This window comes from Meles meles, chromosome Y, assembly GCF_922984935.1.
Source record: "Meles meles chromosome Y, mMelMel3.1 paternal haplotype, whole genome shotgun sequence".
NCBI classification, from domain to species: domain Eukaryota; kingdom Metazoa; phylum Chordata; class Mammalia; order Carnivora; family Mustelidae; genus Meles; species Meles meles.
In genome coordinates this window covers 38,208,422-38,226,515 of record NC_060088.1, presented here as the reverse complement: position 1 = coordinate 38,226,515, position 18,094 = coordinate 38,208,422, and the positions used below count along the sequence as shown (strand labels likewise).

The 18,094-nt window shown below is 52.7% G+C and overlaps 1 pseudogene; it reads right to left on the bottom strand.

Moving 5' to 3' along the window:
- Window positions 1–16,142, bottom strand: part of LOC123935803 — a 28,450-nt pseudogene extending 12,308 nt beyond the window's left edge.
- Window positions 16,143–18,094: the final 1,952 nt, after the last annotated feature.

Below are 18,094 nucleotides of genomic sequence, written 5' to 3'. Positions count from 1 at the left end.
TTTGGGCTGCCTCTCGCAATCGGGTCAGACAATGGCCCTGCATTTGTGAATTCAGTCTCACAGGCATTGGCCAAGACCGTGGGCACTTATTGGAAACTACATTGTGCCTACCGGCCCCAGAGTTCTGGGCAAGTAGAGAGAATGAACTGGACTCTTGAAGAGACCTTGACAAAACTAATTCTGGAGACTGGCGGTGGATGGGTGGATCTCCTTCCTTTTGCCCTCCTCAGGGCACAGTGTACACCCTATTTAAGCAAGGTGATCCCATTTGAAATAATGTTTGGGTGACTCCCCTCTCTGTCTCTACTACAAGAGGTTGCCCTAGCAGAAATGACTGATGAATCTGTACTCCAGCCACTGCAGGCATTACAGTCTGTCTTTAAAAAAGCCCACTCAGGGATCTGGACGGCCCACACTGGGATGGAGACGGAGGTGGAACCCCATCCTTACCAACCTGGGGACTTGTTTGCATATGTCTCTATCAAGGGGGAAACTTGGAGCCTCTCTGGAAGGGACAATTTACTGTTGTCCTGACCACCCCATGGCAGTAAAATTAGAAATCATCAGGGCCTGGATTCACGTGGGTCATGTCAAATGAGCCAAGGATGAAGATGCCCCCCAGAGATGGAAGCTGCAGCCAATGGACCCTGGTGACCATGGACTAAAGCTCAGACTAAAAAACTTTGAGTTTATTTTTGCTCCTATTGTTACCTGTTTATGTAAAGTATAGGTGGGAAATTAAATGAACGGAATTAGGAAATAAATGGAAATGGTTATACAAAGCATTGAATGGCTAACTCATCAGCTGACTGTGCATTACGGTTATGTTTTGGCCCCTGTGTTATAAACACCCTAATGTCATTTGTACTAACGAAAATTGGAGCGCTAAAAATGTTAGTCTTACATGTTAATAAACCCCCTTACAACAGGAGAACATAGAACTGGCTGAAAAGTCAAGGATTTGACTAATTTCCAAAGAGAAGGGGGGACTGTAGGGGCCTGATTAGCCAAAGAAACTGTCAACCCTGGACATAGGGGCAGGCCAGGCCAGATAGCCATATCCAATCATTGGGGTGCGCATATATTAACTGTGATGAGTTGAAATCTAATTGGCCACCTGCATGTGAGCCCAACTCAACCACCTCTCTAAATTTTAGTCTGTGAGGCTGGGAGGGGGGAGAACTAGGAGGATTTAGAATAGCCATTTGAGAAGTAGGAGGAGTTAGAATATCCGTTAGAGATGTAGGAGGAGTTAGATAGCTGTTAGAGAAGTAGGAGTTTGAATAGCCATTAGAGAAGTAGGAGGAGTTAGAATAGTCATTAGAGAAGTGGGAGGAGTTAGAACAGCCGTTAGAATAACACAATAGCTGTTAGAGTGGCCATTGGGAGCCATTAGGGTAGTCATAGGAGTCATAGCATTGGGCTCGTCAGGAGCAGCACCGTCCCTCCCAGCAGCAGCCTTGCCACCGCGGGCTGCCACCTCACTGGAGTGGCCTGGCTGGAGTGGCCTCGCCAGAGTGGGGTCATTCCAGGGAGCGGCCTCATTGGCATGTGGGCTTGTCATCGAGCGACCTCCTCCAGAGCAGCCTCTTCATCATCGGGAGCAGCCTTGTCCGGAGCGGCCTCTTCTTTGTTGGGAGTGGCCTTGTCTGGTGTAGGGCCTCATCTGGGGAGCGGCCTCCTCCGGGGAGTTGCCTTGTCGGAGTGGCCTCATGGGAAGCAGAGACTGTGTCATCAGGATATTCGTACTCATCATCCTCGCCTCTTTGTCATCGGGAGCGTCATCCTCATCATCGTCTCCTCTACGTAAGAGATGGCCCTGACCGGTCTGTTTGGTTTCTGATGCTTGGCGTGAAATAAAGCTTTTCTTGATTTTCACTTTGTGTCAGTCTCGTTCCTTGGATCATGGACCCTAACGCTGTTTTCCTTCTCTGTGGCCCCGCCATAGCAGGGATTCCAGAGTTGGCGTCTTTGACGTGTGCTTGGAGAACCCGACCGAGGGTGAGGATTTGGGCCTAGGGGCATGTTATGCCTTTTATGAGGGCACCTGGTCCAGCTAGCAAGGGGGCTGGTTTGAAACCGGGCTCAGGCTGAGGATCACAATGACTGTTTGTGGCCAGGGAAGACCTCCTGGGTGGGCAGGGTCTCATGGGCCATGCAGCTGGCTCCAACTCTGATGGTTAGACCCCCATCCCCACAGCAAACTTTTCCCGTCATAGGGAAGGAGGAGTGCTCTTTACGCTTGAGGTTCCCCCATTGGCTGTGATTTGAGCTATGGTCTAGGCACAGAAGCCTGAATACCCAGGTTGGGTAGTGATGAGAGTCTCTGCCCTTGGCACGTCCCACATGCAGGATATGGGGCCCGCTACCTGGAGAGATGATGGTAGTTCGTTACTCAGGCTGTGTCAGACAGAGCATTAGTGTACAGGGTGGCCTAGGATACTGGGGTGCCATCGAGTTCCGTGCAGGTTGATCCTCAATTGGGGATTCAGGGCTGAACCCAAGGTCACTTCTTCTTTCAGGAGGGCAGGCAGAAGCCAGCATTGGGGCTCCCGAATGAACAATCTGGAGGGCTTGTGGCCCAGGTGGGTAAGGACGGAATTCTGAACACACCATTCTCTTCAGTGCCAAGCCCCTGCCATTTCCAATGTGTAGCGTCTGACTCGAGATCTCCAGCACTGGAGTCAGGCCAAGTGACAGATGGTCGCTCACACTGGAGTTTGTGTCCATGATGGCCAATGAATGGAGGGGTGGCCTCATGAGGCCATGGAGGTCTTTCAAGGCTTAGTCTTGGAAGCTTCTCTGAACAGCAAGATTTCCTTCTGCCCTACAGGGGAAGTCCATTTGAATCGCATCAGGGTCCCCCGTACAGAAAGAAGTCTTATCAGAAGTCACTGAATGGACGCTTGGAAAGCCCAGCTCCACATACTCTTCTAGCCCAGGAACAAGGCCATTTGGATATGGTGACTCTGGGGCAAAGGCCCCGGGGGGCTGAGGTGACAGGGAGATGAAGCACAAACCTAGTTCCAGAAACCAGCTCTGGAGCACATCCTCCCATTTGTCATCCAAGCAAAACTTCAAAGCTTCAGGTTACCAAAGACTCTGAAAGCTACTTTAACAATTACGCATTAAAACCCTGAGACAGACAATTAACCATCAGTTCAGTCATCACTTTGCTAACAGATTTCATGTTCCACCTGGGCCCATTCCACTTCAGATGCCACGCTTTCGCGCCAGCCAGGGGGAGTGGCTAGGCAGTCCATGTCGGGCCAGAGAGGCAAGGAATTCTCCCAAACAAATGGAGTTTCGGCAGCTGTTTGGGAATATTCCTTAAAGTCTCTGTCCCATGTTAGACTAAACCCAGTTGGCTTCGGTTATAGCCCTTAACCCATGAAATGAGTGAGGAAGAAGCCCCCCATCTATTATGAGGTACAGAGAGATCAAAGTCAGAGTCCCCTTACTCTCTTCCTGTCCCATTCCCCCAAACACAACAAACAAAACAGCAGACAACAAAAAGACAAGACAAAGACACTGCAGGTCCAGCGGTCCTGCCACCGGTGGGGATTTTCTAGGGGAACTCAAACTCCCTGACAGCCTAAGGGAACTCGAACCCCCAATGACTGCTTAGGGGGACGCGAACACCCTCACTGCCTAGGGGGACTCAGGCCCCCTGGTGACTGCATACGGGAACTCGAATCCCCTGGTGACCATCTAGGGGGACTCGAACTCCCTGATCATCTGGGGGACTTGAACCCCCTAGAATGCCAAGGGGGACTCAAACCCCATGTTGATCTACCAACAGAGGAATGGGGAATCCCCGCTTCCACTCCAGCCCTGGGGAGCTTAGCTGCGTCCAGCTTCTCCCCGGTGGTCCATACCCTGGAGCTCCAACCAGACAGACGCACAAGATCACAACACCTCCAGAGGCTTTTCCCATAAATTCCAATGCTGGCCCAGTTCTCATTGATTGATCCTGGGCTTGTCCCCAGTGTTAGGGTCCCTGATCAAAGGAAGGAGACTGACACAAAGCGAAAATCAAGCAAAGTTTTATTTCACACCAAGCACCAAAAATCAAACCAACCAGTTGGGTCCATTTCTTACGTAGTGGCGACAACGATGAAGACACCATTCCCGATGACAAAGAGGCGAGGACGACGAGAACGACAACACTGATGACACAGACTCTGCTCCCCATGACGCCACTCCGACAAGGCTGCTTCCCAGACGAGGCCGCTCTGGACAAGGCCACATGCTGGACGAATGCCACAATTGGTGATGTAGAGGCTGCTCCAGACCAGGCCGCTTTCTGATGAGGCCGCAAACTGACGAGGCCGCTCTCTGGAATGATGCTGCTCTGGCAAGACCACAGCACTGGGCAGTGAGGCAAGTCGCGGCAAGGCCACGGCAAGGCCGGTCGCGGGCGGCATTGCTGCTCGGGGAGGCGAGGCCGTTCGAGGCGGGGCCGCTACCAGCAATGCCGCTCCTAATGCTCCTGATGATCCTGAAACTCCGACGCTCCCTATGACCCTGATGCTATCACTCCTACGACTACTCTAACAACTCCCAATGGCTACACTAATGGCTACTCTAACTCCTTCTACTATTCTAACAGCTATTCTAACTCCTCCTACTTCTCTAAAGGCTATTCTAACTCTTCCTAATTCTCTAATGGCTATTCTAACTTCTATTCTCTAACGGCTATTCTAACTCCTCCTACTTATCCCACCCCCTGCCAGCCTCACAGACTAACCTTTATAGAGGTGGTTGAGCCCGGCCCACACACAGGAGGCCAATGAGATTTCAACTCACCCCATTTAATATATGCACGCCCCACTGATTGGATAAGGCAATCTGGCCAGGCACGCCCCAATAACCGGGGTTTACAAGTAAATTCCTTGGCTAACCAGGCCCCTACATTAGTACTACGTATGTCGCAATGCTATGTCTCTGATCCAAAAAACAGAACACCTCCTGTCCCCAGAAGGCAACCTGGCTCTTAGTAGATGAGTCCAACCATGAGTGAAGGAGAATCCTGCATGCCACCTGAGCTCCTGCCACATTCTAATGTCTCCCTGCACACAAGCCAGCATGGTGACCCATCAGCATGAGGCTTCCTGTCAACTCTGCCCCTTGGGTACTTGCCCAAGAGCCATCAGATCGAACCTGGCTTGTTCCTGGGCTGAGAGGATAAGCTGAGCTGGGCTTTCCAGACATTTATGGGGTGAGCTCTGCTACCATGTCTTTCCATATGGGGGAATATGGAGCCATCAAATTGGACTCCAACTGTCCTGAAGAAGAAAAGCTTGCTGTTCGGAGCAGCTCACAAGCCACAGCCTGGGAAAACCTCCATGGACTCATGAGGTCACACTTCAATTGATCTAGCATCATGCACACAAACTCCACACAAATCTCCATGAAGCCACCCCTAATTTCCCAAGAGAGACAGAATCTCCCATGGCTACATGAGGCTACCACTCCATTCTGTGTCCAACCGAGTCACACAACCCAGTTAGAAAAGCCTGCATTCCACTTATCCGTTACATTAATTCCAGATCTTGAGGCACTGACTTTTGGTCTACAGATCGGGCCTGCCATCACCTTGCCCCTAAACCTAACCCGAGTTTGAGTTTGCAGTCTTTTGTCCCCAAAGCCCTGGCCGACATGCCCTTCAGGATACGGACTCCGGAGCCACAGCACAGGACTCTGTCTGCCCTCCCGAAGGAAACTCTGCCCAATACAGTTGAACAAATTCTCCATATTGGGAGACAATTACAAGGCCCCTGAGCCCACACCAAATTTGTTGGATGCTCTGGAGGAAAACGTGCAGTCTGACACATGCAAGACACCTAAATCTAGGCAGACATCCAGGTCAATGGCTCTGATTCATAAGATGTAACCTGATATGACCCTAGGACTTCAATGGAAACCTAGCTTAGTTTATAGGCATCTCAACAGAGGCAAGTTCTGGAATACATATATATGGTCAAGCACTTGATCCCTGAGACACAAAATAGAACACCCCCTGTTGCCAGAAGGCAACCTGGATCTTGGAAGCTGGATGCAACCTCAGGGGAGGAGAATCCTGCATGACGAATGAAGACCCATGACATTCTAAGTTCTCCCTGGACACAAGCCAGCTTTGTGACCCATCAGCATGAGGGTCCCTGTAAACTCAGCATCCTGGGTACTTCACCCCAGAGCCTCCAGATCGAAACTGCCTTGTTCCTGGGCTGCAAGTGTAAGCTGTGCTCGGCTTTCCAGACATCCATGCAGTGAGCTCTGCCAACAAGTTTTTCCATCTGGGGGACACTGGAGCCATCAAAATGGACTCCTCCTGTCCTGCAGGAGGAAAGCTTTCTACTTGGAACTGTTCCAAGCCCCAGCCCGGGAAAACCTCCATGGCCTCTTGAGGCCACCCTCCATTCATCAGCCATCATGAACACAAACACAAGCGTGAGCAAACATCTGACACTGAACTGAACCAGCGATCATGTGTTCAGAATTCAGTCCTCACCCAACTGGCCCACAAGCCTGCCAGATTGGGAATTCTGGAGCCACAATGCAGGCTTCTGCCTGCCCTCCAGAAAGAAGGGCCCTATGGGTCTGCCCAGAATCCCCATGTAGGATCAATCTGCACTGCCGTAGACAGAACACCAATAACCCGGCTGCACTGTGCACTAATGCTCTGTCTGACCCAGCCTAAGGGCCAACTTCCAGTCAGCCCCCCAGATATCGGGAGCCATCTGCTGCAGGTGGGACCAGCCATGGCCCAAGGCTGTCATCTCTACCCAACCTGAGTGTTCATGCATCTCTGCCCTGATAATAGCTCAAATCCCAGTCTATGGGAGATCCTCAAGCACAAAAGAGCACTCCTTCCCCACGGTCAGAAAAGCTTGCTGTGGTGATGGGGGTCTAACCCTCAGAGTGGGAGGCAGCAGCATGGCCCATGAGACCATGCACAACCACGAGGTACGCTCTGGGCACAAACAAGCATTGTGACCATCAGCCTGAGCCTGCTTTCAAACAAGCCCCCTCGCTAGCTGAACTAGGAGCCTGCATATCGGGCCTGCCATGCCCCTAGGCCCAAATCCTCACCCTCGTTCAGTTTCTCCAGGCACCCAGAACCCAAAGCCGACTCTGGAATCAGTGTTATGGCGGGACCCCTGAGACGGATAACAGCTCTCTTCCCTTCTTCCCTTCTTCTCTTTCCCTTCAGAAAGACACCAAAGCCTTGGGAGCTGTGCAAAATCCCCCCAGCTGCCGAATCTCCCATGGACCCATGAGGACACCCCTGCATTCCGTGGACAACCGAGACACACAACCCAGACAGCAAAGTCTGCACTCCCACCTCCCTGTTGCCCTCATTTCAGATACTGCGGCACTGCCCTCACTGTCTGCAGCTCAGGCCTGACATCACCTTGCCCATCACGGCCTTTGAAACCACAGCGCAGGACTCTGCCTGCCCTCTCGAAGGAAACTTGCCCATCACAGTTGCACAAACCCTCCAGATTGGAGACACCTGCAAGGACCCTGAGCCCACCCAATTTCATTGGCCGCTCTAGACAGAAATGCACATTCTGACACATGCCAGGTACCTACATCCAGGCAGACATCCAGGTCAATGGCCTTGAGTCAGAAGATGGAAAGAGACATGCCCCTAGGATCTCAATGGAATCTTAGTTTAGGTTTTCAGGCAAATGTCCCCAGAAGAAAGTTCTGGAATATCTACTTATGTTCCAACGCTAGGTCCCTTATGCAAAAAACAACACATCTCCTGTCCCCAGAAGGCAACCTGGCTCTAAGGTGCTGTGTTTAAACACTCAGGAATGGAGAATTCTGCATGATGCTGGAGTTCCACCATATATTAAGGTCTCATGGGAAAAAGGTAGCATTGTGATCCATCAGCTTGAGGCTCCCTGTCAACACAGCCCCCTGGGCAATTTCCCCCAGAGCCACCAAATCGAAACTGCCTTGTTCCTGGACTGCAAGTGTAAGCTGAGCTGGGATTTCCAGGCATCCATGTGGTGAGCTCTGCTACCAAGTGTTTCCATATGGGGGATCCTGAATCCATCAAAACGGACTCCCCCTGTCTCATAGAAGGAAAGCTTGCTGTTCGGAGCAGTTCACAAATCCCAGCCTGGGAAAACCTCCCTGGAATCTTGAGGTCTCCCCTCCATTTGTCAGCCAACATGGACACAAACTCCAGTGTGAGTGACCATCCGACACTCGGCCTGACTTGGGTCCTAGAGATCTCGAGTCAGATGCTGAACATTGGAATTATCATGTGCTCATCACTGAATTGAACCAGCGCTTGTGCGTTCAGATTTCCTTCCTCAACTTCATGGCCAGCAGGCCCTCCAGATTGGGAACTCTGGAGAGACAAAACAGCCTTCTGCATGCCCTCCAGAAAGAAGAAGGGCCCTATGGCTTTGTGCAGAATCTCCACGAGAGGATCCACCTGCATGGCCCTCGACAGCACCCCAATATCCTAGGCTGCCCTGTTCACTAATGCTCTGTCTGACACAGCCTGAGCCCTGACCTCCCATCAGCCCCAAGTGAGCGGGACCGATATCCTGCAGGTGGAATGTGCCAAGGCCAAATACTGTCATCTCTACCCAACCTGGGTATTCGGGCATCTGTACAGAGACCATGAGTCAAATCCTGGCCTATGGGGGAATCTCAAGCACGAAAGAACAATCCTCCTTCCCCACGGCAGGAAAAGCTTGCTGAGGGGATGGGGTCAAACCCTCAGTGTGGGAGCCATCTGCATGGCCCATGAGACCATGCCCACATATTAGGGTGGCCCTGGCCACAAACACGCATTTTGAGCCTCAGCCTGAGCCCGGTTTCAAACAAGCCACCTCTCCAGCTGGACCAAGAGCCCGCCTAGCGGGTCTGCCATGCCCTTTGGCACAAACCCTCACCCTCCATCTCATTCTCAGGACGCACGAACCCAGAAGCCGACTCTGGGATCCCTGATATGGCCCGACCCCTGAGACAAAAACAGGACTCTTCCCTTTCCCCCGAAAGACACCAAACCCTTGGGAGCTGGGCAGAATCACGACAGCGGCAGAATATCCCATTGCCCCCATGAAGCCACCCCTCATTTCCGAGACACACAACCCAGACAGAAAAGCCTGCACTCCTGCCTCCCCGTCCAACTAATTTAAGATCCCGGGGCACTGCCCTCACAGTCCGCAGATTGGGCCTGCCATTACCTCGACCCTCACCCTAACCTTAGTTTGTGTTTGCAAACTTTTGTACAAAGACCTGGCTGACAGGCCCTCCAGGACACAGCCTCTGGAGCCAAAGTGCAAGACCCTGCCTTCCATCCCGATGGAAACTGTGCTCGTCACAGTTATACAAACCCTCCAGATTGGGAGACACCTGCAAGGGCCCTGAGCCAACCAATTTTTTTGGCCACTCTGGATAGAAATGCGCACTCTGACACATGCCAGACACCTATCTCCAGGCAGAGACCCATGTCAATGGCCCTGAGTCAGAAGATGGAACCTGACATGCCCTTAGGACCTCAACGGAAACCTAGGTGAGGTTTGCAGGCATCTGTCCCCAGAGGCAAGTTCTGAAATACCTTCGTATGTTTCAATGCTTGATCCCTGAGCTACAAAACAGAACACCTCCTCTGCCCAGAAGGCAACCTGCCTCTTGGGAGCTGGTCCAACCCTCAGCGGAGGAGAATCCTGCATGACACCTGAGCCCCCGCCACATTCCAAGGTCTCCCTGGACAAAAGCCAGCATGGTTACTCATCAGCATGAGGCTGCCTGTCAACTCAGCCCCCAGGGTTCATCGCCCCAGAGCCACAAGATCGATACTGCATTGTTCCTGGGCTACAAGGGTAAGCTGAGCTGGGCTTCTCCAGGCATCTATGTGGTAAGTTCTGCTACAAAGTCTTTCCATATGGGGGAGCCAGGAGCCATCAGAACGTACTCCTCCTATCCCGGAGAAGGAAAGGTTGCTGTTCGGAGTAGCTCATAAGCCCCAGTCTGGGAAAACCTCCGTGGCCTCCTGAGGCCACCCCTCCATTCTTCGGTCATGATGGACAAAAACTCCAGCGTGAGCTACCATCTTACACTCACCGAGACTCAGCTGCTGCAGATCTCGAGTCAGATGCTGAACACTGGAACTGCCAGGCGCTTGGAACTGAATGAACCGATGCTTGTGTATTCTTGCTTCCGTCCTCTCACTTCTGGCCTGCAAGCACTCCAGATAGGGAATTCTGGAGCCACAACGCAGCCTTCTGCCTGCCATCGAGATAGAAAGAACCTATGGGTTTGCACAGAATCTCCACGTGAGGTCAACCTACACGGCCCTCAACAGCACACTAATATGCTAGGCCTCCCTGAGCACTAATGCTCTGTCTGACACAGCCAGAGCTCCAAATTCATATCATACCCCAGGTAGCATGCTCCTTATCATGCAGGTGCGACCAGATATGGCCCGAGGCTTTCATATCTACCCAACAGGGGTATTCAGATATTTGTGCTCAGACCTTAGCTCAAATCACAGCCAATGAGGAAACCTCAAGCACAACAGAGCACTACACCATCCCCACAGCAGGAAAAGCTTGCTGTGGGGATGGGGGTCAAACCCTCAGAGAGGTAGTCAGGTGCTTGGCCCTTTAGACCAGGCCCACACAGGATGGCCACCCTGGGCAAAAACAGGCATTGTGACCCTCAGACTGACCCTGTATGTAAACAAGCCCCCTTGCTAGCTGGATTAAGAGACCGCATATCAGGCCTGCCATGTCCATTACCCAAATCCTCACCCTCAGTCGGGTGCTCCAGGCGTCCGGACTCAGAAGCCAACTCAGAATCCCTGCTATGGCCTGATTCCTGACACGGAAAACATCACTCTTCCTTTCCCCGTGAAAGACACAAAACCCTTGGGAGCTGGGCAGAATCCCAAGAGAAGCAGAATCTCCCATGGCCACATGAGGTCACTCCTCCATTCCATGTCCAACTGAGACATACAACCCAGACAGGAAAGCGTGCATTCCCACCTCTCCATCCCCCTAATCAGATCCCGAGGCACTGACCTCATGGTCTGCAGATCAGGCCTGCCATCACCTCGCCCCTAAACCTAACCCGAGGTTTGTGTTTGGAAACTTTTGTCCCCATAGTCTTGGGCGACAGGCCCTCTAGGATGGGGTCTCTGGAGCCACAGCTCAGGACGCTGCCTGCCCACCTGAAGTAAGCTCTGCCTGTCACATTTGCACAAAGCCTCCAGATTGGGAGAAACCTGCACTGCCCCTGAGCCCACAACAAATTCTTGGCCGCCTTGGAAAAATGTGCATTCAGACACAGGTCAGACACCTACCTACAGGCAGACAGCCAGGTCAATGGCCCTGAGTCAGAAGATGGAACCTGACATACCATAGTACCTCAACGGAACCCTAGCTTAGGTTTGCCAGCATCTGCCTCCAGAGGCAAACTCTGGAATAACTATATTTGGTCCACATTGATCCCAGAGCCACAAAACAGAATACCTCCTGTCCCCAGAAGGCAACCTGGCTCCTGGGAGCTGCGTCCAACCACAGGGGAGGAGAATCCTGCATGGCGCCTGAGCCAGCGCCACATTCTAAGGTCTCCCTGTACACAAGCCAGCATTATGACTCATCAGAATGAGGCTCCCTGTTACCTCAGCCCCCTAGGGCGTTTGGTCCAGAGCCACCAGACAGAGACGGTTTTGTTCCTGGGCTGGAAGGGTAAATGGAACTGGAATTTCCATGTATCCAGGCGCTACCTACTGCTGCGATGTCTTTCCATAAGGGGTTTCCTGGTGCCATCCTCACGGACTTCCCCTGTCCTGAAGAAGTAAATCTTGCTGTTCGGAGCAGCTCACAAGCTCCAGCATTGGAAAAACTCCATGGTCTCGTGATTCACCCTTCCATTCGTCAGCCATCATAGACAGAAACTCCAGCATGAGTGACCATCTGACATGTGCCCTGACTCAGGTGCTGGAGATCTCGAGTCAGATGCTGCACAAAGGAAATGCCATATGCTCGGCACTGAACTGAACCGGCTCTTGTTCATTCAGAATTCCATCCTCACCCTTCTGGGCCACAAGTTCCCCAGATTTTTCATTCGGGAGCCCAACGCAGGCTTCTGCCTGCCCTCCAGAAAGAAGAAAGGCCCTATGGGTCTGCCCAGAATCCCTCCATGAAGATCATGAGACCCATGAGACCAAGCCCAACCAGGAGGGCCGCCTTGGCCACAAACAGGCATTGTGACCCAGAGACTGAGCTCGCTTTCAAACCAGCCCACTCGCTAGCTGGACCAGGAGCCTGCATATCAGGCGTGACATTCCTGTAGGCCCAAATCCTCACCCTTGGTCTGGTTCTCCAGGTGTGCCGACCCAGTAGCCAACTCTGGAATCCCCGCAATGGCCGGACCCCTGAGACAGAAAACAGCACTCTTCCCTTTCCCCTGAAAGACAACAAACCCTTGGGAGCCAGGCAGAAGCCTCACAGGGGCAGAATCTCCCATGGCCCCAGGAGGCTACTGCTCCATTCTGTGGCCAACAGACACACACAACCTAGACAGAAAACCTGCGCTCCCGCCTCCCGAATAATTTCAGATCCCGTGCAACTGCTCTCATGGTCCTCAGATAGGACATGCCATCACCTCAACCCTAACCCTATCACAAGTTTGTGTTTGCAGAGTTTTGTTCCTGAAGCCCTGGCTGACAGGCCCTCCAGGATGGAAACTCTGGAGCACAGAACAGGACTCTGCCTGCCCATCCAAATGAAATTCTGCCCGTCACAGTTGTACAGGAAACCCTCGAGATTGGGAAGTCTGGAGCCCCAACGCAGCCTTCTCCCTGCCCTCCGGATAGAAGGAGAGCCCTATGGGTCTGCCCAGGATCCCCAAGTGAGCATCATCCTTCACGGTCCTAGACGGAATCCCAATATCCAGGCCGCACTGTGCACTAATGATCTGTCTGACAGAGCCTGAGACCTGACTTCCCAAAAGCCCCCCAGATAGTGGGCACCATGCGCTGCAGATGGGATGGGAACAGGCCCAAGGCTGTCATCTCTACCCAGCCTGGGTGTTCAGGCATCTGTGCCCAGACCATAGCTCAAATCCCGGCCAATGGGGGATCCTCAAGCACAAAAGAGCACTTCTCCTTCCCCATGGCAGTAAAAGCTTGCTGTGCGGATGGGGGTCAAACATTCAGAGTGGGAGCCAGTTCCATAGCCAGGAGACCACGACCACTTATGAGGGTAGCCCTGGCCACAAACAGGCATTGTGACCATCAGCCTGAGCAAGCTTTCAAAAAATCCCCCTCATAGCTGGACCAGGAGCCCACATTTTGGGCCTGCCATGCCCCTAGGCCCAAATCCTCACCCATGGTCGGGTTCTCCAGATGCCTGGACCCAGAAGCCGACTCTTGATTCCCTACTATGGCGGGCCCCTGAGATGGAAAACAGCTCTCTTCCCTTCATCCAGAAATTCACCAAAACCTTGGGAGCCATGCAAAATCCCCACAGAGGCAGAATCTCCCATGGACAAAAAAGACCCCTCCATTCCGTTACCAACCGAGACACACAACCCATACTGAAAAGCCTGTGCTCCCGTATCCCCATCGCCCTAATTTCAGATCCTGATTCACTGCCCTCATGGTCTGCAGCTTGGGCCTGCCATCACCTTCCCCCTCACCCTAACCCAAGTTTGTGTCCAGACTTTTGTCCACAAAGCCCTGGCTTACAGGCCCTCCAATGGGGCATATAGAACCACAGCACAGGAATCTGCATGTCATCTTGAAGGATATTCTGGCCATCATAGTTGCACAAACCTTCTAGACTGGGAGACACCAGCAGGGCTCCTGAGCCCACCCCAAATTCGTTGGCCGCTCTGGACAGAAATGCGCAGTCTGACACATGCCAGACACCTACCTCCAGGCAGTCACCCACATCAATGGCCCTGAGTCAGAAGAAGGAACATGGCATGACCCTAGGACCTCAATGGAACCCTAGGTTAGCCTTGCAGGCATCTGCCTCCAGAGGCCGGTTCTGGAATTCCTACATATGATCCAACGTTTGGACCCTGAGCCACAAAACAGAACACCTCCTGTCCCCAGAAGGCAACCTGGCTCTTGGGAGCTGTGCCCAACCATCAGGGGAAGAGAATCCTGCATTGCGCCTGAGACCCCGCCACATTCTACGGTCTCCCTGGACACAAGCAATCATTGTGACCCATCAGCATGAGGTTCCCTGTAAACTCAGCCCCTGGGCCCTTGCCCCCGAGTGACCAGATCGAATCGACCTTGTTCCTGGGCTGAAATTATAAGCTGAGCTGGGCTTTCCAGACATATATGCGGTGATCTCTGCTACCTTGTCTTTCCATATGGGGGAAACCTGGAGCCATCAAAACAGACTCCCCCTGTCCTGCAGAAGGAAAGACTGCTGTTCAGAGCAGCTCACAAGCCCCAGCCTGGGAAAACCTTCATGGCCTCATGAGGCCACCTCTCTATTCGCTGGCCATCATAGACACAAACTCCAGCTTGAGAGACCATCTGACACTCGCCCTGACTCAGGTGTTGGAGATCTCAATTCAGATGCTGCACATTGGAATGGCCATGTGCTTGGCACTGACATGAACCGGCACTTCTGTGATCTGACATCGGTTCTCACCCTCCCGGTCAGCAAGCCGTCCAGATTGGGAACGCTGGAGCCACAACACAGCCTTCTGCCTGCCCTCCAGAAAGAAGAAGGGCTCTAGGGTATTAGGGTCCATGATCAAAGGAACAAGACTGACACAAAGTGAAGACCAAAGTTTTATTTTGCCCCATGCATCAAAAATCAAACCAACCAGTCAGGGCCTTCTCTTACAAAGAGGTGACGATGACCAGGACAGCAACCCCGATTACTTCCCTTACCCAACGATTTCCCCTACCCGACAATTGCCGCTACTCCACGAGTCCCGCTACCCGACAATTCCCCTAACCCGATGATTCTCGCTACCCCACGATTCCTGCTACCTAACAACGGCTGCTACCCCAGGGCTCCCCAGGTTAGCCTGCATAAGCTTAACTCTTCTCAGTGCCTCCTCCATGGTCTGCTGAGTGGATTTCACACTGTTCAGAAAGAATGCCTCATAGGAACATCCGAATCCATAGATATTGAAGTAACAGTCCATAGGCAAACACTTCAGCAGCAAAATCAGTGTTTCTTGGCTGCCTGTATGCATAGCTGAGAGTTATCCTGTATACTTATGGGGGACTGCATACTTCCTGAGTGGTCCATGAGGAAGATGAATTCTCCAGAGATGACAGGTGACTGAGATCCTGGGATATTTTGGCAGAAATACACCATCACAGACGGATCTTTCATGAAACCATCTGAGTTGTCTCCAGGTTGCCCCATCTCCACAGCTACAGTGGGGGTATGCACCTCACTGTGGTAAATCAGGATTTCCACATCTTGATCAAATTTGTGTCCATCAGCCAAGGAAACCTGGGCAGAAGTCTTATCTTCTCCAAGGTACTTGGTAGGACTGAAGGGACAGTTGGACTGGATCCTCTCAATACCATGCTGGGAATTGATGGTGGCAACCATGCTGAGTGTAGAGGTTAGGTCCTCCAAAGGAACGACAGGACCATATCAAGGCAACTGTCCTCAAATGATCCAGAGCCACGGTATCAAGGATTCAAGACAGCTGGGAGCACGTAGTGCAGGGCTCTATCTACTTCCAAGGGGAGCTCCTGCCCATACTTCAGGGTGATTTCTACATTCGACCCTGGGTCCAGGTTCCCCACACTGTAACAGAAGACGTCCTTGGAGTACTTGTCCTCCTCCAGTAGGAAAACATGGCGGCGGTTGCTGATGTCACTATCATAGATGCTGTGGGCCTTTGTTTTCTCCTTTAATTCTGCTTTAATTTTCTCCCCATCCAACTTGGCCTCAAAGCTGTAGATAGCTGAGTCATCATCCATGGGGAACACAAAGAAGGTCTCCAAAGGAACTTCCTCCTCATTCTTGTAGTTTAAGGTAGCAGACACACGAGCCACAAACTCACGAATGGACAAGGTCACAGAGATGCTCTTCAGGGGTATTGGTTCCTCTCTGCAGGTTAGTAGGCCACCCTGGAGCACCATGGTGATGCAGGACTACAAGGGTGGCTTCCAGATGAAGAGAGAGGGGAGAGCAGTCTCCTACTGTTAGGAACGAGACCAATGATGGCACTACTGGTGGCACCGCTCCCCCATGAGGCCACTTCCTGATGATGATGCTCCGGCAGCGCTGCTCGCCAGCAAGGCCGCTCCCTGGCTGGCAAGGCTGCTCCGCAGCTGGTGAGGCCGCTGCCCAGCAACACTCATGACGCTCTGGCAGCGCTGCTCCCCCGTTGGCGAGGCCACTGCTGGGCTGCCGAGGTCGCTCCCTGGCTGACGATCCCGCTCCCTGGCTGGTGAGGCTGCTGCCAGGCTGGCGAGGATGCTCCCTGGCTGGAGAGGCTGCTGCCAGGCTGGCAAGGCCACTGCCCGGCGAACCGACGAATGCTGGTCCCGACAAACTGACAAATGCTGCTCCCGACAAACCAAGAAATGCTGCTCCTGATGAACCGACAAATGCAAAAATTAAAAATAAAAAAAAATAAAATAAAAACGGCCCCACACTACCTCACAAACTGACCTTCATAGGGATGGCAGAGCCCGGCCCACTCACAGGTGGCCAATAGGACTTCAGCACACAGGGAAACCTGCACAGTCACGCTCCGTCATCAGTACAGGTGGCGAATAGAATTCCAATTTACCATAGTAAATATGTGTGCGCCCAACTGATTGGACGTCTCCATCCAACTGGCCTGCCTCTACGTCTGGGGTCTGCAAGCAAGTTCCTCCGCAAGGACAGGGTCAATCCAAGCCAACAACAAAAGGGCTCCCTCCACCCAACCAGGTCCCTACATTAGGGATCTGCCCAGAATCCCCACGTGAGGATCAACCTGCACGGACCTCAATGGCACCCCAATATCCTAGGCCTCCCTGTCCACTAATGCACTCTCTGACACAGCCTGAGCCCTGACCTCCCATCAGCCCGGCAGGTAGTGGGCCCAATACCCTGCAGGTGGGACCTGCCATGGCCAGAGACTGTCAACTCCACCTGATCTGGGTATTCAGGTGTATGTGCCCAGACCACAGCTCAAATAGCAGCCTATGGGGGAACCTCAAATATAAAAGAGCACTCCTCCTTCCCCACGATGGGAAAAGTTTGCTGTGGGGATGGGGGTCTAATGCTCAGTGTGGGGGCCAGCTGCATGGCCCATGAGACCACACACACCCAGGAGGGCTGCCCTGGCCACAAACAGGCATTGTTACTTTCAGCCTGATCATGCTTTCAAACCACCCCTGGCTAGCTGGACCAAGACTACGCATATCGGGCGTGACATGACCCTAGGTCCCAGTCCTCACCCTTGGTCGGGTTCTCCAGATGCCTGGACCCAGAAGCTGACTCTGGAATCCTTGCTATGGTGGGACCCCTGAGAAGGAAAAGAGCACTCTTCCCTTCCTCCCGCAAGACACCAAACCCTTGGGAGCCGGTCAGAATTCTCACAGAGGCAGAATCTCCCATGGCCCCATGATGCTACCACTACATTCTGTGGCCAACAGAGACACACAACCCAGACAGAGAAGCCTGCACTCCCACGTCCCCATAGCTCTCATTTAAGATTGTGTGGCGCTGCTCTCACTGTCTGCAGATCGCCCCTGCAATCACCTAGCCCCTAACCCTATCCCGAGATTGTGTTTGCAGACTTTTGTCCCCAAAGCCTTGGCCAACTGGCCCTCTAGGATGGGGCCTCTGGAGCCACAGAGCAGGACTTTGCTGCCCACCTGAAGGAAGCTCTGCCCATCACATTTGCCCAAGCTGACTTCTGCTACAACGTCCTTCCATATGGGACACACTGGTGCCATCAAAATGGACTCCCCATGTCCCGCAAAAGAAAAGCTTGCCGTTCAGAGCATCCCACAAGCGCCTGCCCGGAAAAGCTCTATGGCCTCACGAGGCTACACCTCCATTCTTCAGCCAGCATGGACACAAACTCCAGCGTGAGCTACCATCTGACATATGCCCTGACT